This window comes from Geotrypetes seraphini, chromosome 2, assembly GCF_902459505.1.
Source record: "Geotrypetes seraphini chromosome 2, aGeoSer1.1, whole genome shotgun sequence".
NCBI lineage: Eukaryota > Metazoa > Chordata > Amphibia > Gymnophiona > Dermophiidae > Geotrypetes > Geotrypetes seraphini.
Genome location: NC_047085.1, coordinates 303,516,974 through 303,543,926, shown reverse-complemented (window position 1 = coordinate 303,543,926; position 26,953 = coordinate 303,516,974). Strand labels below are relative to the sequence as shown.

General features: G+C 39.2%; 1 protein-coding gene across 2 annotated transcripts in view; it reads left to right on the top strand.

Annotated features, from left to right (window-relative positions):
* The window catches only part of LGALS2 (galectin 2), a 101,694-nt gene that overhangs the window by 19,337 nt on the left and 55,404 nt on the right, over positions 1–26,953 (top strand). Inside the window, exon 2 of one of the 2 annotated variants that reach the window (XM_033929911.1) lies at positions 785–870. The exons of the other annotated variant lie outside the window; for it this stretch is intronic. The gene's annotated coding sequence lies outside the window, so the exon portion shown is untranslated. The remainder of the gene's footprint in view (positions 1–784; positions 871–26,953) is intronic. 2 annotated transcript variants of the gene reach the window in all.

The window sequence follows — 26,953 nt, the reverse complement described above, 5'->3', positions numbered from 1 at the left end:
TTTCACCTAAAGAAGAGAGAATGTGACCTCATCTTCATCAATGTTGAGAAAGCACAATGCAGGTTAGGTGGAGGCTGAGCAAGGAGTGATGGCACAAAGGCACTGAGTTCACTAGTGCAAAAAGTGCCCATGACATAAGGACTATATATCCTCTCATATTGCCCCATGGGCATTGTAGGTATTTTCTGTCTTCCTAGTGGGCTTACAGTTTAAGTAAGATGAATAAGTTCATAACATGTATAAAGTGCAATCTATAGATATTAAAGATACTAATAATTTTGGCCACACAGTGCTATATTTAATAATTGACAAAGGGCTAGACAACAAGGGCACAGGATCACAGGAAAAAGAGAAAGTAAAGAAGAAATGAAGCCAATGCTGGCTGGACTTCTACGGACTGTGTCACACGTACAGTATAGGGCAAGACTGATCAGGATGGGATGGAGTTAGCTTTGATGGGAACTCCAGCAGTGGAGACACATTCTGAAGCTCTACAGTCCTAGCAAATAACATTTGATGGAACACTAATAAAAAGCTTTTGGCCTGGACAAATGAGCTAAGGCAACATTCTTATGAGGAAAAGTGAGCTGATTTAATGATTGTGCCATCAAGGAATTTGGTTAGGGAGATCTGTATAAATATCTAGGAACTAAGGAAGAAGCAGTACTCTAGCATAGAGTATAGATGATGCTGGAAGGATTTCTGTGGTCCATGTCCCATATATGGCAAAACAGATCAGGATGGGCTGGAGTAGGTTTTGACAAAATATTTTTCCAACCAATAGAAAACATTTATTCAATCTGAAGACAGTTATATGAGGACCCTGTGCATAACGGAGATACAGAATGGCTACAGGAAAACTTGGAGCAGGTAAACATTACCTCTATGGAATGGCCTGAAGTAACAACAAAACAGTTGGAAAACAGGTTCAAAAGAGTCCCAAACTGAAAGAACCATGGCCTAGATCAATGGTTCCCAACCCTGTCCTGGAGGACCACCAGGCCAATCGGGTTTTCAGGCTAACCCTAATGAATATGCATGAGATAGATTTGCATATAATGGAAGTGAGAGGCATGCAAATCTGCTCCATGCATATTCATTAGGGCTAGCCTAAAATCCTGATTGGTCTGGTGGTCCTCCAGGACAGGGTTGGGAACTATTGGCCTAGATGAAGTGACCAACTTTTGGCTCAACATTCCTTTAGCGAGGTATAGCAAACTGCAGCAATCAGTTCATCAGCAGGCAGAATTGACAAGTCAAACGTGGAACTCTTTAGACAACACTGGTCCCGTTATATCTGGCATAAAGCATTCTGCAATAAGAACATCAAATTAAGTAGTCAAACATGGTGATGGTAGTGGGTTGGTGTGGGGATGCTTTGCTGTCTGGACCTGAAAATTTACCATTATTGAAGGAATTCTGTATGTACCAGAAAAAACGGACAAAACCACACAAGCCAAATGAGAAAAATATAATACTATAAACTCTCAAAAAATTCACAGCACAGCAAACATATAAACCATGAAACAAACGGAGCTCTGCACATTTTCAGTCAAGACTTAGGCTCCTTTTATAAAGGTGCATTAGGGCCTTAATGCGTGGAAAAGTGCGCACTAAAATGGCGCGTGCGCTAGCCGCTACAGCCTCGAGCAGGCGGTAGTTTATCGAGTAGTGCACACTATAGCGTGTGCTAATCCACTGCATGCGCTAAAAGCGCTAATGCACCTTTGTAAAAGGAGCCCTTAGAGAATTAGATGACATGAACAATGTTACATTTTTAGTAACTTTTGACGTAAAATCTCTTTATACTGTGATACCACAGACTGAGGCCATTTCTATCATCAGTAGATTTTCGGAGCCTATAGCAAATGATAGGAAAATACCTACTGGGGGGCGTGGCTTACCGTGCACACAGATGGACGTGTGATCGCGGCGCTCCTCTCAAATAGGCAACAAATTAATATAAATTTCCCCTTCAACTCAATTTTTTTTGAAAAATCAATTGCTGACCGATGGAAATTGAATATATATATAAAAGGAGATAATTTGACAAAACCGCCGATTCCGAGAAAAGATCTGAAGGGAAGGAGATGAATAAGGCTGCTATTTTTTTACCGGCTTTTTTGTGTGTAGATGCGGCACGGTAATAAGGAGAGCTGTTAAAGAAAACTTAAACTGATTAACGTTAAAAAAGTAAAGGGGAGGACCGATCCCAGTGTGGAGACGTTGTCGGTTGACTTCCTGTGGCGGTTTGAGGCAGCCCTTTCCGATCGAAGCTGAGTCGGAGCCCTGGGGGGTCGGCTGTTCCTTTGCCTGAAGCTAATTTCTTATTTGTTTTTCCTCGGCGCGGCATCGGGGCAGATAACTGACAAGGAAGGAGAAATCTATCAACAGAGACAGTCTGATGGTGCCACTGATGGGAGAAGATCTGGAGGGAGAAAGTGAGATTTCTTGTTTGCCGACTTTTCCCTGTGTTCGAGTGTTGAGAAGTGGCTGTTGAAAATTTGAACTGTCAGAGGTTTGCAGCTTTCTCAGAGCGATGAGATATTGAAATTTATAGACACACCAGAGGAAATAAATTAAAAAGGCCGCCGACACTGAAGAGAGGCTGAGGGGAAGGTAATTACTTCTTCTACCGGCTTTTCTCTGTGCTGATATGGAGAGACAGTGAGGGCAAGCTGAAAAATTTAAATTGGCCAACGGAGGAAAATTTCAATGCCGATTTAAAACTAGTGCTGTCAAAGCTGTAACTATGTAAGAAACTGAAACAGGAAGAAAATTTGATATTTCCTCACTGGCAAAACATAGGGAAAAAAAAGTGCCTTTAATTCTCAAATGCTGATAGTGACATGGTGTTGAGGGATGAGATTTTCAATGAGCTGAACGAAAAATAAAATTAAAAAGAGGCTAGAGAACCAAGGTAAACTAACATTGAACAAGCTGAAGATAAAAGGAAAAAGATAAAAGCTTCCTAAAGTTAAACTAATTTGAGTGAGAGGACAGTGTCTGTCAGTCTGAAATTAAGGCAGATTGAAATAGACCTCCTCTGCCATTTTTGAAGAGGGTAAAGAGCTGGTACAGGAACCCTGAAGGAAGAGATCCAAAAAAAATAAAAAGTTTGCTATTCCCTCAACAACATAGCATTGAAGACGAGTCATTGAATATAAAGATTGTGGACAAGTAAGATATTAAAGATAAAACTACTGGAATAGTACTTAAAGAGATTTTTGTGTCATCTAACATCTGTGAAAAAGTAAACTCCACGAAAAACAACAAAATGGCAACCACCAGACAAAACAAAAATGAGGCTGGTACGTCTGCAAAAAGACAGAAACAAGATCAAATAACACCAAGCAAGATCCCACTTCCTGCTGAAGAACCTGACATATTGAGTAAAGCAGAAGTTATGGAAGAACTAAGACAAATCAAACAAATGCTTAAGGAAACTGTAACCAATATGTCTGAAATGAAGGAAGAAATATTAAACATCCACAGACAAATGGAAGTTAACAACAAAAGAACAACTGAATTAGAATCAAAAATGGAGGTTATAGAAAGTGAAGCAAATAGATGCAAAAATGACAGCCTGGAATTGAATAAATTGAAAGATCAACTGGAAGACTATGAGAATCGAGGAAGAAGGAAAAACATTAAACTTTTTGGAATACAAGAAAATTTAGAAGGAAAAAATGCTATCCTTTTTCTAGAAAATTTAATTCCAAAAATATTATAACTGGACTTGAAACAACCACTTGAAATAGAAAGGGCGCATAGAATCCCAGTTAAAAATGTAGAAAACAAAGGCAGGCCAAGACCGCTAATTTTCAAAATGCTTAGATACCAACAAGCATTAGAAATATTAAATGCTGCAAAGAAAGACAAAAATCTAAATTATAAAGGATCCAGAATATGGTTTTTGCCGGACTTTGCTAAAAACACAGCAAATAAAAGAAAGAGACTATTAGACATGAGACCTCAACTAAAAGAAAAAGGTTTTAAATACGGTCTATATTATCCGGCAAAAATGAGAGTATCATCTGGAGATAAATCCCTGTATTTCGAGGATCCAGAAAAATTGAAAGCTTTTCTTGCTAAACCAGAACCTATGATATTTTAACATAAAACATTAAAATGGGTTTTGATGACTTTATGAAAAATTATAAAAGTATGAAATATTGAAATATCTGAAGAAAGGAAAAATGATACAAAGAAAAGACAATAAAAATTTATAAGAAAGAAAGAGCAAGATATAGGAAAAACATTGATAAAATACTAAATATATGTTTAAGATAAAATTTTATGATGTAAATAAAAATACTAAGGAAATATAAATTAAAAACTATTAAATGGATAAAGATACATTAATGAAAAGTTATGAAAAAATGACTAAAGAAATTAAAGCTTAATATAGATAGATAGAAGGGGAATTTGATTGAATATTGATTGCCTAGAGGGGAGGAGAATGTTCGGGTTACAGTTCCAATGTGTATCCTTAAGCAGCCATTATATTGGGTGGGAAAGGGAGGGAAAATGAGAGTATTTACTAAAATGATTAAGGGAAAAATAAACAAGGGATTAGATACTTTAGGGGTAAATATGTGTGTCGTGAAAAACATATTTTGGATTCTAAATATGAAAGAAGAAGATTATAATGAGAAGTATTAAAATGTATAATGTCTTTTAAGATATATTCTATTAATGTCAATGGCCTGAATCACGTAATCTAAAGGAAAAAAGTATTAACATTTTTAAAAAAGCAAAATGCGGATATTTACTGTCTGCAGGAGACCCATCTTAGTATAAAGGAATCACAGAAACTATCGGGTGGGTGGGTAAAGGAATGTTTTTTTGCTCCAGCAGAAGGTAAAAAAGCAGGGGTAGCAATTCTTATAAATAAAAAATGTATGGCCAAGATTAAAGTAAAAAATTCAGATCCACATGGAAGATGGATACATATTGATATAGGTATGGGAAATGATACCCTGACGTTGTTTAATATATATGCCCCTAATTTGAATCAATCAGAATTTTTTAAAAAGTTACAGAATATGTTATTACCACTGGCTGCTTCTAATTTAGTGGTGGCTGGAGATTTTAATGCTGTAATGGATCCATTATTGGATAAAAAACCAGGTAAAAGTATTAAATCTTTAGGTTTAGATAATTTGGTTCAGTCATGTGATTTGAAAGATATATGGCGTATTCTTCATTTTAATGATCAGGAATTTTCATTTTGTTCACAGGTTCATAAATCATTTTAAGGAATAGATTATATTTTTGTTTCAACAAATAAAGTGCAACAGGTGATTAAAGCTTCCATAGATCCTATTATTATTTCGGATCATGCGGGAGTATGGATAGAATTACAATTAGATCAATTAGAGAATGGTAGACCTCTTTGGAGATTTGATAATGCATTGCTTGTGGATGACAAATTTTTGGAAAATTTTAAAACACAAATTAACGATTTCTTTCAAATAAATTTAGTGGAGGATACATCTATTGAGAATGTATGGGATGCATTTAAAGCAACTATGAGGGGTAATATTATATCATATTCAGCTTTTATTAGGAAACAGATTAAAATACAATATATAGAATTAGAAAAAGAAATAAAAATATTAGAAGCTAAATTGGTAAGTAAATGGGAATATGAAGTTTTACAAGCTCTTTTGAAAGCAAAAGGTAAATATAATGAATTAACTTCAAAAATGATAAGAAGAGATTTGTTTTCCAAGCAAACAGTGTATTATGGAAATTCTAATAAGGCGGGGAGATTATTGGCAAATTATCTTAAAGCAAAAAAAAGAAGAACTAATATTAATGGAATAAAAGACGATAATGGTATAATAACAAATCAAACAAATATAATATTAAAACAATTTTTAAAATTTTATAAGGACCTGTATTCTTCCGAGCCTTATTTGGAGAGACAAAAAGATGGAAAAAATTTTTTAGATTTAATTAATGGACCTAAGGTTCCTGATCATATAAAACGGAGTTTAGATGAACCTATATCATTAAAAGAATTAGAAACAGCATTGAGATCTCTTAGAGTTGGATCCGCTCCAGGTGGTGATGGTTATACAGTAGAATTTTATAAAACATTTCAAAATATCCTTTCCCCATATTTACTAAATTTATATCAGACACAACTTATAAAAGGTAACATTAAAGGTACTATGGCTGAATCAATAATAATTGTTTTGCCTAAGCCAAATAAAGATCCTACTTTGGTTTCAGACTACAGGCCTATATCTTTGATAAATGTTGATAATAAACTTTTGGCAAAAATTTTGGCTTTGAGATTAGCCAAAGCTCTCCCACATATTATAGATATGCATCAAACGGGTTTCGTTGCTAAAAGACATTCCTCTAATAACTCTAGACTATTGTTTCATATGTTAAACTTATCAAAAAAAATGGATGAACCGGCTTTTACAGTTTCATTAGATGCTGAAAAAGCATTTGATAGGGTAGAATGGAATTTTATGTATCAGGCTTTAGAATGGTTTGGTATAGGTTCTGGATTTATACAAATGGTAAAAACATTGTATAGCTTCCCGATTGCAAGACTAAATATTAATAATAAGATATCTGATGGTTTTCAATTGCAGAGGGGAGTTAGACAAGGTTGTCCTTTATCTCCTTTGTTATTTGATGTAGTATTAGAACCCTTATTGTTAGCAATACAGCAAACGAGGGAGATACAAGGTATTCCATATTCAGATATGGAATATAAAATTTCGGCTTATGCTGACGATATTTTGCTTTATTTGAGAAATCCAGAGTCAACCTTATCTTCTTTATTGGAATTAATTGATAAGTTTGGTAAATTTTCAGGTTATAAAATTAATTGGAATAAATCTGAAATTATACCCTTGAATGTTCATTGTGTAAAAGGATTATTTGATACTTTTCCATTCATATGGAAAGAAGAAGGATTTAAATATCTTGGCATTCAAGTTAAAAATACAATTGAAGACACTGTAAAAGAGAATGAAAAATATGTATTAAAAAAAGTTACGGAGTTATGTGAACAATGGAACCCATTACATATTTCTTGGTGGGGAAGAGTTCAAACTATTAAAATGATGATGTTACCTGTAGTTTGCTACCAAATGAGTATGATACCTATTTATTTTCAGGGGTCCTTTTATAAAAAGCTCAATAGCATTTTAACAAAATTTCTTTGGCTTGGTAAAACACCTAGAATAGCTTTAGTAACTTTGCAAAAATCAATTAAGGAGGGAGGGGTAAATTTTCCAAATTTCTATAGGTACCATCAAGCCTATATTCTACGTCAGGGTATGTATTGGATCCTCCCAGAACTTATAGATAATGCACCAGATTGGTTATATTTGGAATGGCGCCTTATGTTTCCCCTAAATTTAGTTCAACTTCCAAGTATTAACATGCCTAGAAGATACAGAGAAAATAAAATATTAATGGATACTTGGAAAACGTTGAGATTTATTGATAAATTAACACCTATCCCAATAAACAAATCAACTAATCAATCTATATGGATAAACTCCAAGATCAAAATTGGCGGAGCTCAAATCCTTTGGAAGAACTGGATTATTGCAGGCATTAGATCTCTAGACGATGTTATTTCAGAAGGTAAACTGCTGGATTTTTCACAATTGCAACATAGATTTGGTCTTAATAAAACACAAAGTTTTAAATGGTTGCAATTGAAGCAGGCCATTCAGGTTGGGTTCCCTGAATGGAAAACATTGATAAATCAATATAGTTTAAAGTTCTTATGTTTTCAAGCAGACTTCCTAGGACATCAAGCCGCATTGTGGTATAAATTAATGTCTGGATATTTGAATAAAAAACCAAAAAATGGTCTGAGAGATATTTGGAGCATTGAGATTGGACATCGGATTAATGCATCTCAATGGCCACTAATTTGGTCTTGGAGAATGGGATGTACAGTGTCAGCATCTATGAGACAAACTTGGTTCTTTTTATTACATAGAGCTTTTTGGACCCCTACACGTTTGCAAAAATTAGACAGTTCTAAGTCCAATAAATGCTGGCACTGTAATATAGAACCAGGGACATTGGATCATTTATTGTATCATTGTCCCTATATTAAAACTTTTTGGAATTCAATTTGGCCACAAATTAATAAATTGATGGAAAATCATATTGCAATATCATATGATACAATATTATTTGGAATGATGATGAGAAAAAAAAGTCAAATTTCACCAGAAAATAACAAGCTTTTATTAATTATGACAGGGGTTGCCATTCAACATATAACTAACAACTGGAAGAATTATAACAACTTAAATTATACATTTTGGTGGAATACAATATGTCATATATTTAAAATGGAAAGAACAATAGCAATACAAAGGGGGACATATACTAAATTTATAAAAATATGGGGGCCATTGACAAAATACTGTAATGAATAAATAGTAGGATTTTTCTTCTTCTTTTCTTCTTTCAAGGATCTTTTTTATGACACACATAGAGGGGGGGGTAAGGAAAATAATTTCTACATAATATGTTATAATATGTTACAATATGTAATGCATGAATGAAAAGTAATAGAAGGGTGGGGGGAGGGAGAGGGGATAAAATTTATTTAGAACATAATGTATTAGATATAAAAATGTTATTGAATATTCATCAATTGTATTCTAACATGTTGTACACTTTCTGTAAAATTTGAAAATTAAAAATATTATATTAAAGTAATAAAAGGGTGGGGGGAGGGTGAGGGGGAAAATCAAATTTAGATATATAATGTATTAGATATAAAAGTGATACTATGTATTTATCAATTGTATTTTAATATTTTGTACACTTTATGTAAAATTTGAAAATAAAAAATGGGAAAAAAAAAAAAAAAGGAAAATACCTACTGCTTTCATCATACAATTGTTAGCCTTGGCAATGCAAAATAACTATTTTCAATATGGTGATAGATTCTTTCAACAAGTCTCAGGCATTAGGATCTCTGTAGCAAATTTGTTTATGCAAGATTTAGAAAATCACTGGATTGTTTCGAATCCATATACTCAGCATATAAAACTGTGGCTTCGCTTCATTGATGACATTTTTATGGCCTGGACTGGAATGTATGAAATCCTTATTGAATTTAATAATTGGTTCAACATACGACATGATAAAATCAAATTTGATATCATTATCCATCCAGATAGAATTTCTTTTTTAGATATTTCACTCAGCAGACAGATATTTCACTCTGCAGACAGATATTTTTTAGATATTTCACTCAGCTTGTGATTACTGTCTTTCATAAAAGTACGGATAGGAATACAATTCTGGATTTTTCCAGCAATCATCCGTTATCATTGAAACAAAGTTTACCCACTTCCCAGTTTCTACGTTATAGACACATTTGTTCTACTTCTGTGGATTTTCAAAGACAAAGGAGAGGTCTTTCACAACGTCTGCAAAATCGAGGTTACCCCACACGTGTTCTTAGAAAGGCATATAAACGTGTCAAACATGTCAATCGGGATCTATTATTTGCACCTAGAGAATGTTCTCCAGACATGCAAGCTATTACGTATGTACTTTAATTTTCTCCATCAAAAATGCGAGTTGTTCGCTTTCTATGTCATCTTTGGGACATCCTCAGTAAAGATCCAGCATTTGTTGATTGTCATTTGTGGATGGCATATTCCAGACAGAAGAACTTTAAGGAACTATTGAGCCCCTCTGATTGTTTTGCCCGTAGACAACAACATCAATCTATAGGAAGTCATTCTAAATGCCACACATGTGCTATTACAATGGAATTATCTGGAAACTTTCTACACCCGGTCACGGGTAGGATATTTTCCATTCAGTTTGACTCTACATGTTTAACAGATTATGTGGTTTATTTACTAATCTGCTAAATAAGGAAACTTTAAAGATGTCCAATGAATATAAATACCAAATGATGAGGACAAAACTATAAAAAGTGGATTTCTTGCTAGACCTCAAACACCCAAGGCACTACTTTTAATTTTGATTTTACTACTTTTGTGCCCTTACTGGGGTGGTGTTTTCATCATTGGTCTTAGCAAATTGCATGTGCAATAAATATTTTAATTAATTTTCAACAGGCTCTGCATAAATTTTATAAAGTGCATAGAGTGCTATAAAAGTGCTATATAGTGCTCTAAAGGAAAGACACTTATCTTTTTGCCCACAAGTGCCTTTCCTTTAGAGCACTATATAGCACTTTTATAGCACTCTATGCACTTTATAAAATTAATGCAGAGCCTGTTGAAAATTAATTAAAATATTTATTGCACATGCTATTTGCTAAGACCAATGATGAAAACACCACCCCAGTAAGGACACGAATAAAATCAAAAGTAGTGCTTTGGGTGTTTGAGGTCTAGCAAGAAACTTTTTATAGTTATGTCCTCATCATTTGTTATTTACTAATTTGCCGTCCGAAAATATATGTAGGTCAAACTTCGCATTCTCTTAAAGCAGGGTTGTCAAACTCAATCACATAAGGGGCCGAAATCTAAAACACAGTCTAAGTTGTGGGCCAAATTTTTTTTTTAAGATACTTAGTTTTAGAAGAAGTATAGATTCTTCCTCACCCTCAGACAACTGTGGCGCAGTCAGGCACTTGTGTGGAGCGCCTTGCTCCAACCTAGCTTTTACACTGGGACTGGGTTCTGTCTGCAAATAGATACTGAGGCAGTATGGTGAGGAGAATGACACGGTGAGCAATCCCCGTGGGGAGCCGCGGTCTGCTGCGGTTTGCCCGCGGGCTATGGAGACTTTATAGCCGAATCGCCGCAGACACGGAAACAAAACTTTTCACCGCCCGCAAGAACGGTGAAAAGATTTGTCCCCGCAGGCAAATTTACTCTCTTCATTTTGACCCGCGAAACCGTGATTTACCGTGCCTGATCCTTTGTTTCCTCCGGTGGCCATGCTGTCTCCTCCATTCCAGCTCTCCATCGCCGCGTTACCGCATTGACTCCGCCCCCTTTTAATGTGCTGGCTCCCGATTAGTCACTTCTTCCTGCTCAAGCAGCGAGGGGACCAATCGTTACTGCCACACATGATTTGAAAACCCCATTTAATGGGCTGTAGTGGTGCAGCAGTAGCGATTGGGATTTTGGAAAGGAGCTGCGAGGACTGGAGTCGCTGCTGCCTGCTTGGACTGGAGTCGCTGGAGTCGCTGCTGCCTGCTTGGACCAGAGTCACCGCGGACTTGGAGCTGAAACTATGTTTTAGAACTCGTTGTAAGAGGTAAGGTCCTTCTGCTTGCCTGCCCAAGGTTCCTAAGGGGAGGGGAGGGGAGGGGGGGTTCGGTTCAGTTCGGTTCGGTTGAGCTGCTCTTGCAGCATGGAGCTGGTTCTTATTTTTTTTTTTTAATCTGCTAGTTTTTTTTTTTTTAATCTGCTAGTTATTGAACACGTGCTGCAAGACTGGAGCAATTCAATCCAGTACCAGCACGTGTTCAGTAACCCATGGAAATGGCCCACACTTTCTTTCTGTTTGCCTGCCCAGGGTTCCCGAAGTTGTAAAGTTGTAAAGAATGTTTCCTTTATATGTTAATAAAAATAAGTATATAAAATCATACCTGTTTGAGACTTTTATGGATGCTGCGGTGATGGTGACGGGGCGGTGAATGGGATGGCAGTGGAGGTGACGGGGCGGTGACAGGGGTGGCGGTGATGGTGACAAGGCGGTGAAGGGAATGGCGGTGCAGAGGATGGTGGGCTGGGGACGGTGCAGTGATGGGGAAAGATTTTTTCCCCGTGTCATTCTCTAGTGAGGAGCTTGGAGCACCACTGGGAGTGGGGCATCACATTCAGGCACTTGGGGCGCCACTGGGGCTGCACAGTCAGGCGCTTAAATGCAGCACAGTGATCACGGGCCACATAAATCGGCTAGGCAGGCCGGATTCGGCCCCCGGGCCTTGTGTTTGACATGTATGTCTTAAAGTAAGAATCACAGAACATAAAAGTTGTCTTAACACCAATAAGCTACAGGCTCCTATCTTCGCACACGGTTTATAATATAATCATTCCTTCCATGACTTACGATGTGCGCTAGATCATATCCCTGGGGACCATATGAATAGACAACGGTTACTTCTACAGAGAGAACTATTTTGGATTTATATTCTAGATACGGAGGAACCTGTGGGGCTTAATTCTAGGACTGAATGGCATCATATGCTGTAATAGAGCTGTAGCTTTAAGATCCACTGCTTTGACATGTTCAGCTGTACTCGGTTCTTCAATTAAAATCTGAGCGTCAGCGATAAAGAGGCGGGGCTTTTCTCTGTTCTCTGTTCTCTGTGTTTGAGGAGCTGCCATGTTTCAACTTGGATTTCCAGTGAAAGTATGTTGGGCCTCTTTGGAAGGAAAATAAAAGAGAAGATTTTTGACATAGTTATGAATTTTAAGTATCTCTACTATGTTTTTTAGAATTAATCACCCTTACATCCTGAGGCAGCTAGTGATTAGCGAAACGCTGGCCCTCATCGATGTGTGGTATGTTTTTCATCTCCTATTTCAGATGAGTATATTCTTTTCATTGTGGCTATAAGAGTATTAGGTGCTATGGGCATTAACTTTATGGTGGAGGATCCAAGATGGCGATCTGAGAGCAGGACGCGCTGAGCTGCGTGTCCCAGGATCGTATTCGTTTGAATTTTCCTAGCGGTTTTTACTTACCGCGATGCCGAAGAGACGGGGCCGGAGTGCCGCTTCTGCCTCGCGGCGTCCTGGAGCCCCGGGTCTCGGGAACATACAGGATCTCCTGAGGCGCATGCAAGAGGCCACAGCGACGTCGGATGGCGGCCCGCAGAGGACACAGGGAGGCGAACCCGTTGTGGATACTCCTGGGCCCGATACCACGCTGAACCCTGACGTTAGGGCACCGCCCCCGCAGCCCCAGACGACCAGCTCTCCCAGGGGCGGGGAAACCCCGGATTCAATGGTTTTCTCCTCTCCAGAGGCAAGGAAGGATTTACTGGAGAGCTTGGAGGTTGGGGCCCACTTTTCCAGGGCCCCCATGGAGATGTCTGGGGGAACACCATCTCAATCTGAGGGGGAAGGACAGAAGACTCCCCTCGAAGGACTTCAGGATGGTGAGCAATTTACACTTACACAAACTCCAATTGTACTGATTAAACCTGCAGTAGTGACTTTAGACTCTATTTGGGACTTAATGGCTGGTTTTGTTAAAAATATTACTCCTACATTTCAACAAATTGAAGAGAAAATTAAGGAACATGATAAGGAACTGAAGAACTTAAGAGAAGAAACAAATACTTCTAATTCATCAATTCAAAAAATAGAAAAAGAAATTGAATCATCGAAACAAATTCAAGAGATCTTAGTTAAAGACAATATTAACCTAAGGAAGAAGATTGAAATGCTTGAGAATAACTCACGTAGCAATAATTTAAGGTTAATTAATTTTCCAAGACTCGAGTTAGTAACACCTAGAGATATGCTTAAGAGATATCTAATGGAAAATTTAGAGATATCCGAGGACTCATTACCACCATTTTCAAGGGTTTATTACTTGCCTGATAAAGAACAAAATCAACAACCAAAAGTAAAATCTTCAGATCAAGAACCTTTAAATATTTCACAGGTTTTAGAAACATCTGAGAAGGATTTAGCATCACCAGCCACTATGATTATCACCTTAGCTTTGCCAATTGACAAAACATGGTTGTTAAAACTTTACTTTAAAAATAGACAAAAAAGCTTTCTTGGTTATAAAATATTAATGTTCCCAGATCTGGCACGGGAGACGCAAAGGCGCCGCCGTGAATTTCTTCTTTTGAAACCTGGGGTTTTATCTTTGGGGGCAACTTTTTATTTGAGACATCCGTGTAAGTGTATTGTATATTATCGTACGTTTAAATATGTGTTTTTTGAACCATCACAACTGACTAACTTCGTGGCTATGTCTCGTCTGAATGTTAACAATCTTTGAGCCCTATAATTTAGATATTGTGACCCCTATCTCAATGCTATAGCTCTCAGTTTTCTGTTATTATTACTGTTCTTTTTTTTTTTTTTTTCTTCGCCAAGTTTCTTTAATTCTTGGATCTTAATTTGTGGACTTGAGCATAAATAGTATAATTGTTAACTTAGGAATTATATTACTATTGTATTTGATATCCATTCTATTCTTGCTTTCTGTACAAGTGTAATACTTGAAATTTAAGTTGAAAATAATAAAAATATAATTAAAAAAAAAAAAAAAAAAACTTTATGGTGAATTTAGATACCTTTTAAGGTTTGCATTGCACAAGGCTTTTTTCTAGTAAAATATTAAACGAGGAGGTTTGTTTTTGTTTTTTTTAAATTCTTTACTCATTTTTAGTCTTTCAACAAGTGATTTATAATGCAATCATATACACTTTAATATCACTTTTTAATCATACATATATTGAATCATAATATAATTCCTCCCTTTCTCCCTCCCTCCCTCCAATATAACATTATAATTTCAAATAGTTTAAAATTAAAACCCACCCACCCCCCACCCTATACTTCAATAAAATAAAAGGGGAAGAAATAATTATTAAATATCAGTCCTTACAGTAATTTGTTAATGTCTCCTAAACATCAATAACATCGCTCTAAGTCTAATAGATGTTGGCACTGTCATCTTGAGGCTGGTACATTGGATCATTTATTGTTTTTTTGTCCTCTAATACATAATTTTTGAAATCTATTTGGAGTCAAATTAATAAATTACTTGAGAAACCAGTAGCACTTTCATATGATACGATATTATTTGGTACATCAATGAGGAAAAAGAGTCAAATATCTTCTAAAAACAATAAATTATTACTCATAATAACAGGGGTTACCATTCAACAACAAGAAAATTGGAAAAATTTACAAAATTACAAAAAAATTGGAAAAATTATGATAGATTAAGTTATAGTTTCTGGTGGAATTCATTGTGCTATATTTTTAAAATGGAGAAAATATTAGCTATTCAGCATGGACGATATAAAAAATTTATTGAGGAGGTTTTTTTATACCAGTGATTTAACTTTACTCCGTGATAGCCTCCACCTTTTCACGACCTTTGTTTAGTTGGTGGAGGAGAGGGGCTCTGAGGCTTTTTCCTACCTTGAGGTAATCTTTACAGAAAAAACCTTGAATGCATTGAACCAGTGGTATTTGAACATACCATACATATAGATATATTTTCCAGAAAGCTCCGTTTGTGTTTCATGGTTTATTTGTTTGCTGTGCTGTGAATTTTTTGAGAGTGTGGTTTATAATACCAGAAAAAACTGAGACATTCTCAAAAAACCCAGAATGCAAATGAGGTTAGCGGACAGCAGCGAAGATTCACTAAATTTGCATATGCCCATCGCTGGTGATAGCGATGGGCACATGCGCAAAAAAAACGCTGTCAAGAAAAGACAAACACAACAACAGCGGGAGAGATGCCCACACTCTCCTGCCCTAAAATCCTGGCCACGACTCTCCCTTGCAGTAGGAGAGATGCCCACTTTCTCCCGCTGCACTAAAATCCCCGCTGTGACCATCCCGCCATGACCCAACCCCACTGCCCCCTCACAGCAGGAGAGATGGTCACTCCTGCTGCACTAAAAGCCCTGCCCCACCCTGACTGCCCCCCTGCAGCAGGAGAGATGCCCACTCTCTCCTGCTGCACTAAAATCCCTGCTGTGACCCAACTCGACCGCTCCCCAGCTTTCAAGTGAACCCCCTTTCCTGTCTCCATCGCACACCTCCCCCTTACCTCAAAACAAATGACTGGAGAGTCATGGACACCCTCCTTCCAGCTGCTGCATTGTTTAAAATGGGCCTTCAGCTCCCCGGTACATCATGGGATGCAACAGAGAGGGACCTGGTTGGGCCCAGATTGTTTAAGGCCCCTTTTAGGGAGTTAGGGGTGAGAGAACGTTGATGCTGTGCTTGCTGCTGTTAGTTTTCTCCTATTTTCTTCACTTAATGTTTTTTTTCTTTTTTGAAATGCCACATACAAAGAGGAAAGTGGTGTTGAGGGCTAAAATATCACTGGCCCTCTCATCCACCCCAGACTCAACTTATATTGCCACAGTTTTTTGAACGGCAGGTAGACGTTGGACCTCAGCTAGATCGGAGGGGAAGGTCCACGGTGGAGTTGAACGTGAGAGCACTCGAATCTCTAGACCAGACATCACTCTCACCCCTGACGCCTCCATGCCCGGCTGGATGGAGGAATGTGGAGTCTAGTCCCAGGTCTGAGGAGGAGTTAATCCCGGGGCTGAATGTGGCTGGAGGATCACCTGAGGGAGAAATTTTAGTGGGGAAAATCAAGGTTCAGGCGGGGAAGCCTGACTCAAAGCCAGTAATTACATTGGAAATGCTTTTTGAGGCCATAAAGGGCTTGTATGCAAAGGTGGAGAAAATATCACAAGACATGGAGGTACTTGTATCTAAAGTTGATGTTTTCTCTCTGAATATAGAACAAGCTATGCAAGAATGCATGCAAAAGATTGTTACAGAAACAAGAGAATTGAAAAAATCTTTATCAACAATAGTTAAAGATCAAACTTTTCTTCAAAGAACATAAGAACTGCCATCTACGGATCAGACCTTAGGTCCATGAAGTCCGGCGATCCGCACACGCGAAGGCCCCGCCAGGTGTACCCTGGCATAATTTTAGTCACCTGTATCACTCTATACCTCTCATAAGGAGATGTGCATCTAGATTACTTTAACAGGTGTTTAAATTTGAGGATGTTGAATTGTCCTAAGATCCCTGCTTTGTCTTCAATTGAGATCTTTAAGAAGTTTCTTACAGAAAATTTAAATTTCCCTCCAGAATCTAGTCCACCTATAAATAAGGCTTACTTCCTTTCAACCCCTAATTAGGGGGAGGGGAAGGGCAGAGGGAAAGGTTCCTCAAAATCTTTCAACAATCCAACGAAATAAAGATCCACTACAGGATCTGACAGGGATTTTGGAAGATTCCGTGTCGGAAATTAAAGATCGAGGGACTCTTGGTGAACTTTGTATTTGAACAAGATCTTACATCTTCAAGAAGGGTACAATTTCCTTTTGTGGTCAAAGAATTTGGGTATATCCAGATGTAACGAAGTCCACACAAGATAAACAGAGAGAATTTTTAGTGATGCGAGATGAAACAAGAGGATTGGGGGCTACCTTCTTGATGGCTTATCCTTGCAAGCGTGTAGTAAAGTATTTGAGTGTAAGATATGTGTGGTTGTTTTTTTTTTACCCGGAACATTTGAGAACTTTTCTAGACCTTTAGAAGCTGACCAATGGCTCCCGATGAAAAATTTTTGAAAGTAATTGAGGGTAGCCATTTAAGTCTTTTCCTGAAAATTATATTGTTTAAATTCTCTCCTATGATAGCTTTTTCTCTCTTCTACATTATTATGGTTTGAGGAGAAGATTTGTTCCAATAATTATATCTTCTGCTTTAATACATTTACTTTGGTGTTTTTTTCTTTTTTGTATTGGAACTTACTCTGTTTTACTAGAACAAGTGTTGTAACTTGTAAAGATTTAATAAATTATCATTAAACCCCCCCCCCCCACACACACACACATACACAACTTGGGCCAATCAGAGCCTCAGGCCCCTTCCCGGATGCATCGGGAAGGGTCCTAAGGCTCTGATTGGCCAGGACGCCCCATAGGCAGGGCCTTAAACAACCTGGGCCAATCGGAGCCTCAGGCCCCTCTTTGGTGCATCCCAAGATGCACCGGGGAGGGGAAAGTCCATTTTAGACGATGCAGCAGCTGGAAGGAGGGTGTCCAAGTTCTTCTGGGACATCTGTTTTGAGGAAAGGGGTGGGCGGCGGAGATGGGGAAGGGTTTTTTTTTTTAATGCAGTTAAGAAAATTTGCTCCTGCCCCACTTCACTGCTAGACCACCAGGGTTCAAAAGATTTATTGTAGAGGGGTCTGGGAAGTGGGAAGGAAGAGGTGTGGTTAACAGTTGGCTGGGACAGGATGTGGGAAGGCTTTCTTCTGTCCTGGCTTACCAGCAGGCCTGTAACAGGTCCGAGTGGGGGCGAGGGATCGCACAGACTTGAGGACCCGAATTTAAACCGACACCCTCATTCCTGGGCCCAAAAAATCTTGGTTTATATTTGAGTATATACAGTGCTTAAGGAGTTGCAATCAGTTATTAAGTTTAGGGGGCAGTTTCTTTTCATATGGGTGATAAGAATGTTGTATTTCTTTGTTCCTTAAATAAATGAAGTAATAATTGTGAAGCTGTCTTATATGTGCACTCAGGTTCTCTGTCTAATGCAGAAAGATCAAAAACCATTTAGTGTGACATGTAATAATAGGGAAAATCAAGAGAGGGGAAAGCTATTCACATCCCTGTATCTGATTCTGAAGTCCAAGCCTGAGTAAACTACATGAGTTTAGGTCTAGTTTTGCTAGTCTCAACCCTGACCATGAAAACCAAATAGATTACTAAACCACCATGATAGTCACCAAGGAACAAAGGGTTACACCTGCAGTGCTTTCCATCTTTTAGGCTTTGCATTCTAGAAAAAACATGTATTTCAATGGGATGCACAGTTTCCTACTCCCTATTTGAAAGTTTCAGTTCATGTACTGGGAAAATATGTCAGTTTGCAGGAGCAAAAGGTATTACCAAGGATCAATCTCTGGCAGCTTAAAGGTGTTTGACTTGTTTTTGAAGAGGAGGTAGCAGATACGGCAAGTTACTCAGTTCCAGGCTGGATTCTTTTTGGCCAGTCCTGGTTTTGAGCTTATATCCCAAAGCAACGTGAGATTATAGTGCACATTGAAATCAATGTTTCAAGTGCCATATTGCTCCAGAATGGGGTGGTCAGAAATCCAGGACTGGAACTCGATAGCTTGGCATTTATGAGATCATGATTCTCTTTACTTGGCGAGTCTCAGACTGGAAAACAAGGCACCTGAATTGTGAATTTAAATATTTTATGTTCCATTTTATTTCCACTTGTTCCAACTGTTTCAAGACTTGGAATAAACTTTATTGTTTCACAACAAAACCTCGACTGACCTATGGAAACAAGAAATTTGTTTTTAGGCTGTGGGATTTATATAGTTCAAATTTCCTTCCATTTCAAGGAACTCATCCTACCATTGTTACTGGTAGGAAAACCCCACCAGCACTAGAAAGTTCTGAGTTTTGGAAAATATCACCTTCTATAACTGGTAGAGCCACTAAAGGTACCTCATTAGAGTAAGTATGTTTAATGTGACCATTTATTATATTTATCATCAAAACGGGACACCTATTAATTTTCATTCCCGCCCCCAATCCTGCCCTAGCCCCACCCCCAATTTCTTCTATTCATTTTTCAAGTATACACAATATCTTATTAAGTGGGGAGAGTGTGGCGCAGTGGTTAAAGCTACAGCCTCAGCACTCTGTGGTTGTGGGTTCAAACCCACGTTGCTCCTTATGACCCTGGGCAAGTCACTTAATCCCCCCATTGCCCCAGGTACATTAGATAGATTGTGAGCCCACCTGGACAGATAGAGAAAACTGCTTGAGTACCTGATTAAATGCATGTAAAATCATTTTGAGCTCCTCTGGAAGAACAGTATAGAAAATTGAAGAAATAAATAAATAAATTCATAATGGTAACCATAAAATAAAAAACCCACAAAGCACACTTTATGCAGAGAAAATGTCAATTATCATGTACAAGGTTTTTTTTGTTTTGGCATTTTTTTTCCAAAGATGTCAAGCCAGATGACTTTAAAATATGCAATGTCACCTCAGTAACTACAGAAAAATAGACAAATATCGTGCAAAATATAGACAGCAGATATAAATTCTCAAAACTGACACATTTTGATCACTAAATTGAAAATAAAATCATTTTTCCTACTTTTGTTGTTTGGTGATTTCACGAGTCTCTGGTTGCACTTCCTTTTGACTGTGCATCCAATATTTCTCTTTCTTTCTTTCTCTTTCTCTCTGTTACCCACCCCAGATCCAGTGTCAGTTCTCCTTTGTACCTTTGTTCCAGGTCTCCCTCCCTCTCCCTCCTCTATTATGATCCTGCATCTCTCTGTTCTTCCTCAGGGTCTCTCCCCCTCTGTCTGAACCTCCCATAGTCCTGCATCTGCCTCCTGTCTTTACCCTTTGGTCCAGGCCTTTCTTGTCTTGTCTTTCTTCTGCTTACAACCCCCCCTTTCTCTTCCTCATTCTCTCCTTCCTCCCTCCCTCCTTCCTATATCCCCCTCACTGCCTTCCAGCCTTTGTCCCTCCCCCGAAGCCAGCCTACCTCCCTCCTTGCCGCACCAAAGCCAGCTAGCCTGCCTGTCTCTCTGCCTCCCTCCCTCTGATGCCTGGCCTACCGCCGATTCTTCTACTCCCCCAACCCGGTCTGCCGCCGCCGCCACTGCTGCTTCCTGCCCGCCGCCACTGCAACAACTGCAAGAAAGGCATGTCCAGGCATTGGCACAGAAGCCTTCTCCCCGACGTCAATTCTGACATTGGAGAGGAAGTTCCTGGTCAGCCAGCACCTGGCCATGCCTTTCCAGCGATTGTTGCGGTGGCGGGCAAGGAAGCAGGGAGAGAGCCCATTCTCAGTGATCGCCTGTCCCGTTGTCCACATGCACAGCTTTGAGATGCCATCTCTGAAAACGGGACATTTCGACGTCCCGAAGCTGTGCGTGGGGACAACAGAACAGGGGATCTGAAAAAGGGATGGTCCCGTTCAAAACAAAGGTCTTCCATAAGTTCTAACAAAGCAATAATATGTCAAAGCAAACTCAAAATAACAGTTGCCCCCAACCTATCTCCTTTAAGTTTACTGTAGAAAGACATTTAAACAGCTATAGTTGTATTTTTGTCTAAACACATTTAAGAAGTGTCTACAAACATAAGAGTCTATGATTACTGTGTTGACTCTGTCCATTGTATGTCGTAAACTTTTTAAAATAAATGTAAAGCCCCCTCCTGTGCAGTTAAGACAGGGGTGCCCTCTTTCACCCCTGTTGTTCTTGTTATATCTTGAACCATTGTTGAGACCTGTTCAGAAGGATTCCAATGTGGTGGGGGGTCCAGTTTCGATCGGGACATGCAGGTCTTTGGCCTTTGCTGATGATATCCTCTTGGTATTAACAAATGTACAATCTTCATTACAGTGCTCCCCTGCAAATTCACGGTCAGCGATTCGCGGTCTCGGTCATTTGTGGTATTTTCCAACCGCGAATGACCGGGCAGGAGAGGGCAGCCAGAGTGCCGGTGAGTGAAGGAAATCACTCTTCCTGCCTCTAAAGTGGGGCCTAACCAATCAGGAGCTGTGTGTCCTTCACTCACCGGCGGTCCGGCTGCCCTCTCCTGTCTCCCCCCACTAAAAACTGTATTCACATTTTTTCAACTTTCGTGGGGGTTCCTAGAACGGAACCCCCGTGAATATCGGGGGAGTACTGTACATCATGCGTTAGGGGCTTTGGGGAAATTTAGTTATTACTCGGAATATCGTTTAAATGTTCATAAGTCTGAAGTCTTAGCGATTCCTTTGTCAGTGATGGGCTGATGGTAAACTTAAGTATTTGGGAATTTGGCTCTCTGGGGACTTGTCTGATTTGCCTTCGCTTAATTTGGAGCCGTTACTCCAGACTACAGAATCTAAATTCTGTCTTTCCCCCTCACTTTGATGGGTCGTATAGCTTTATATAATATGATTGTAGTACCCCAATGGTTATATTTTTTTTCAAATGCTGTCATTACTGTGCTCTTCTGACTATCATCTTCGACTCTGTAAGGCTGTACAGCATTTTCTGTGGGCAGGCAAACGTGCTTGTATTTTTTATGCGATTCTTACTATGCCTCAGGATAAGGGAGGATTGGGACTACTTAATATTCATAATTTTGCTATTGCCTGCCAATTACGTCACTTAAATGACTGGTATCGAGGGACTTCTACTTTTCTTATACATTTCTCTTAGGATTATTTGTATGTCATGATGATTTTGTTTTAAATTATGTATGTGATTCTGTGAACCGTTTAGTTATAAACGGTATAAAAAATTTTTAAATAAATTTTTAAAAACTTTGGGCCTATTTTAAAAAGGCATGCTAGCAGCTGCTGTGCGGTAACGGCCCCAAAGCCCATGGACATTTAAAGGGCTTCGGGGCTGTTGCCAAGTGTCAGCTGCTAGCGTGGCTTTGTAAAACAGGCCCAAAGTTTCTTAAAAGCTGAGTCGTGGGTATTTGTCGTATCTTCCAGTGCAATGCAATTGGCAATTCCAGTTGTAAACAAATTATATGCTAAAGTGTGACTGTCCTTTGATAAATGAGAAGGTTTTATGTGTAATAAGCAGTACTTTGGATCCTATGGATAAATAGCACCTGTTATTGATTCATAGATTTAGAACATATTTCTCCAGAGGTTTTGTATTTTAGGACTGGTCTCCTACTGTACCACAGTTTCTCCAACATTATGCATTAATACAGTTCTAAATCACACATAAACATGTGGATGTATAGTACCATCTATAAAGAATCTTATGCTCATTTTCATTCAGGCTGCTTGCGTTAGAGACTTTCAGGAGATATTTAAAGCTTTGCCTCCAAGTATCCAAGTCCAGTATCTCATCTAGATCCTGTTCCCATTTTTTTTCATATAATATGCAATAGGGTTGGAATGCATCGTTAATGCCTGATATAGGCCTAGTGATTAATCCTCTCTGAGGATTCTTTTTAATAGCTAGATATGTGGAGTATAAAGATAATTCTTTTGCTTCTGCCTTGTCGCCACCCTCGTCTGCTGTCCTCCTGGCCTTCCCAGTCTAACTTTAAAAAGTAATTACAGTCTGCAAAGGATTGCCAGCACTGCAGCATTTCTGGCCTCCTCTGCACTTTCCCTCTGCCGCGGTCCATCCCAGACCAAAACAGGATGTTACATCAGAGGAGGGGCAGGATCGCAGCAGAGGGGAGGCTGTGGGCAGCCTGTTAGAAACGCTGGAGTGCTAGCGATCCCCTGCAGACCATAATTACTTTTTAAAGTTAGAACGGGAAGACCAGGGGGATATTGGACGAGGATGGAGACAAGGGGGAAACATGCCAGCCTTCGGGGGCCCTCTAAAGCCTCAGGGCCGAGGACAATTAGTGTGTCTGCAGTCACATGAGGTCCCCAAAATATTGGGGGTTCTTGAGCACCCGAAGAGCTGGCGCCTATGACATGTACAAGTGGAGGTAATATACCGGTAGGGCTTTCATGGAGAATCTTGGTTCTGCCACACACTGGGCAGGCCAAACACAAGTCCTTATGTAAACATGACCACCAAAAACTCTGAAGATCAATTCCGTATATGACATCACTATAAGCTTTTTTAACTTAAGGTGAATTTTCTATCCTTATTCCTTTTCAGGATTGGATCTGCTCTGGAAGGGGACAAATGTCTGAATCTAGTTGGATTCCCAACTAGGATAATAATAATAATTTTAATAATAATAATAATTTTATTTTTATATACCACTATACCAAAGGTTCGAAGTGGTTCACAACAGGAAAGTTAATACATACAGTGTAGAATAAAATAACATAAAGGTAAAAACAAGCAGTTAAAATTGAAATACATCAATTAGAAACATAGATAATTTAAAAAACGGAACACATTAAGATATCTGCCTATTGAACAGGTGTGTCTTTAACAGTTTTCTAAAATCCAAATAAGAAGAAGCCTCTAATACAGTTTTTCCAAGTCACGTATTCAAGGGAAGAGTTGGAAAGGCTGTTTAGGTTATTTAAGGCATGTGTTTTGGAGAAAAAGTGACTTTTACCTAGTCTTGTTCTCTGCTTGTTGTGAAGTAGGCTAAACTTGGAAGATTTGGGGTTAGATGCACTAAAAATGGTTGTTAAGCTGTGTGGGTCACTGTGGGCTGATTATTTTGGCCGATTTCTAAACAGCGATTAATATTCAAATGGCTGCCCATGCAAATGAGTTTTTCGGAGGGCAGTCGTAATTCCATCCAATCGCTCACTTAGAAACCGGCTCTCATACATGTGCAGAGCCAGTAAGGGGGACGCCTGAACAGCTGAGTGACAGGAAAAGACCCAAAGCAGCCTCCTGTCACTCAGCTGTTGGGGCTTTTTCTTTTTTTTTTTTTTACATGGCACAGATGTGTGTGTGTTATACATGCACAATATCTGCCCCATTAAAAAAAAGCAAGTCAAGCTGCACCCCCCCCCCCCCATGACTCCTGGAATAAAGAGAGGCAAGAGGGATGCCCACTCCCTCATGCCTCTGTGAACCCCTCACCCCCCGAGCTAACCCACTAGGACCCCCCCTAACAAACTTAAATAAAAATCGGCAGGAGGGATGCCCACTCCCTCATGCCTCCGTAACCCCCCGCAATCATTTTGAAATGTTGGCACCTATGACTGCAGGCCCAGTATGGTTGGGTTCCTGAAAATCTGTAACAAAATTAAAACTGGGATTTTCCTGCTCAGTTGACTGGGCAAAGGAAGAACTCCCAGTGTGGTGAAGGAAAACTAAAGCCAAGACCCAGGATCCAGTACAATTGAGAGGTATTTGTCCATGACCTATTCCTGCCAGGAAAGTCATTGAGAAGTCCAGAATGGGATTTGTTAGGAATTGGGCAACATTCTTTGGAAAGGATGGAATCCACCTTGAGTAGGACAAAACTAGACTGTTGGTGTTAACCTCTAATAAAGGACATTTTGGTGTCCTACAAATATATTTGAAAGATGTGAATGGATGGGTAGGTAGGTATAAGTTACAATTTTGATGACTGATGCTGCTATTGACAAGTTGCAAATTTCTGTTAATCCAGCTGCTTTTTGTGCTGGCTGAATGAAATAATAAAACTTTCATCAGAAAGTGATGTGGAAGTTGAAAGGTCACACTGTTTGGTGTGGGCATGGCTATGAGAGGGCATGCCATCACATGCCTGAGAAATTCAAACTCTAGGTAGCACAGCCAGGGAGAAGCAATGGATCAAACAGAAAGGAAACTTTCTATGTATTCATCCTAATGAAGCTGCTAAAAAGCAATAAAACTTAGCCATAGTGAGAAAAATGTGCTGTGACACGGTGCTATGATTTGGCATTTTGTGCTCGGCCAGTGTTCCCAGACATCCTGCTGCATGGGGCGAGCAAGAGAGACAGCTGCTTAAGGAGAGAGAAACCACATGGAGGAGAAATTAAGGCAGCAGCCAATGTTGGAACAAGAACGTATGCTGGGCGTCCAGAGATGATACCCCAGAGGAATAACAGCTGTGCTTTATTGGTGTCTGTCTCAGTAAATTATAGAAATCAATGAGCAAACTGACAATTGATGATTTACTAGCTACGCAAGGACAAACTATCCCTGAATGAAGATAAGGAAAGATAAGATACATAGCAACAGCTCACTGCTTACTGCCATAAAACTTCAATGTTGAAAAAATAATATATTATCACAGGGGAGTCACAAGACATGCTGCCTTCTATACTGCCTCAGTCAGGTCTGAAGTGAATGTCATCAGAAGGCGACCAAGATGATAAAGGGGATGGAACTCCTCTCGAATGAGGAAAGACTAAAGAGGTTAGGATCTTCAGCTTGGAAAAGAGACGGCTGAGGGGAGATTTGATCAAGTCTACAAAATCCTGAGTGGAGTAGAACGGGTACAAGTGGATCGGTTTATCACTCCGTCAAAAATTACACAGACTAGGGGACAGGACACTCGATGAAGTTACAGGGAAATACTGTTAAAACCAATGGGAGGTAATATTTTTTCACTCAGAGAATAGTTAAGCTCTCTAAAACGTTGCCAGAGGTTGTGGTAAAAACAGATAGCGTAGCTGGTTTTAAGAAAGGTTTGGACAAATTCCTGGAGGAAAAGTCCATAGTCTGTTATTAAGCCATGGGGGGAAGCCTCTGCTTGCCCTGGATTGGGAACATGGAATGTTGCTACTCTTTGGGTTTTGGCCAGGTACTAGTGACCTGGATTGGCCACCGTGAGAATGGGCTGCTGGGCTTGATGGGCCATTGGTCTAAGAACATAAGAACATAAGCAGTGCCTCCGCCGGGTCAGACCATAGGTCCATCCCGCCCAGCAGTCCGCTCCCGCGGCGGCCCAAACAGGTCACGGCCTGTCTGAGTCACCAGAAGGGGCCCCCCTTGCCACCTTGGTTTCCCATTGAGTCCTATCTTCTCATCGAAGTCCTAACCCTCCGGTCTCTGACCCAGTAAGGCTATTCTTATGTTCTTTTTTTCAGTTCAAATTTTTTATTGTCAGTTTTACAATACAAAATAAAATCAAAAACATAACAATGAACATGATAGCTGCCGAAGGGCATAATACAACACATTGGTCAGACTACACAATTCATTATCCCTGTGAGAGAAATAGCAAGATAAGGATGCTAAAGAAAAGAGAAGGGTGTAGAACAGAATTATGACAGCGGAATGGTTGGCAAGGTGGGCTGTGTGTACCTTTCAAGAAATTTCCAAGGTGATACAGCAGGAGCATAAGAAGACATTTTAGAAATGTGACATTTTTCAATAGCATATTTTTCATGTTTATTGTATAAACATAATGAATTCCACCAGAAGATGTAGTATAAGTGAGAGACTGATTTCCAATTCTTGAGAATATGCATGATAGCAGTTGCAAGCATTGAAGGGCAGTCAGAATCGGCAAAACAGGGGTGCTGAGAGTGTAGCATAACAATATCAAATATAAGATCTAAATGACATTTAGTAATGTTTTTAATGGCCTTCCAAATGCTGGACCAGAATGGACGAATAGCGTTACAATGAAACATCATATGGTCTAAAGTACCGTCAGGTCCGAGACAGTGCCAACATTTAGGGTCCGGTCTCAGTTTAGCTTTCCACATTTGGTGAGGGTTGCCTGCCACATAACGAAATAAAGGGATTGTGACACTCTGGAGGATAGTAACGGGCAGTTGGTTTTCATCCAGTATAATTGCCAATCAATTT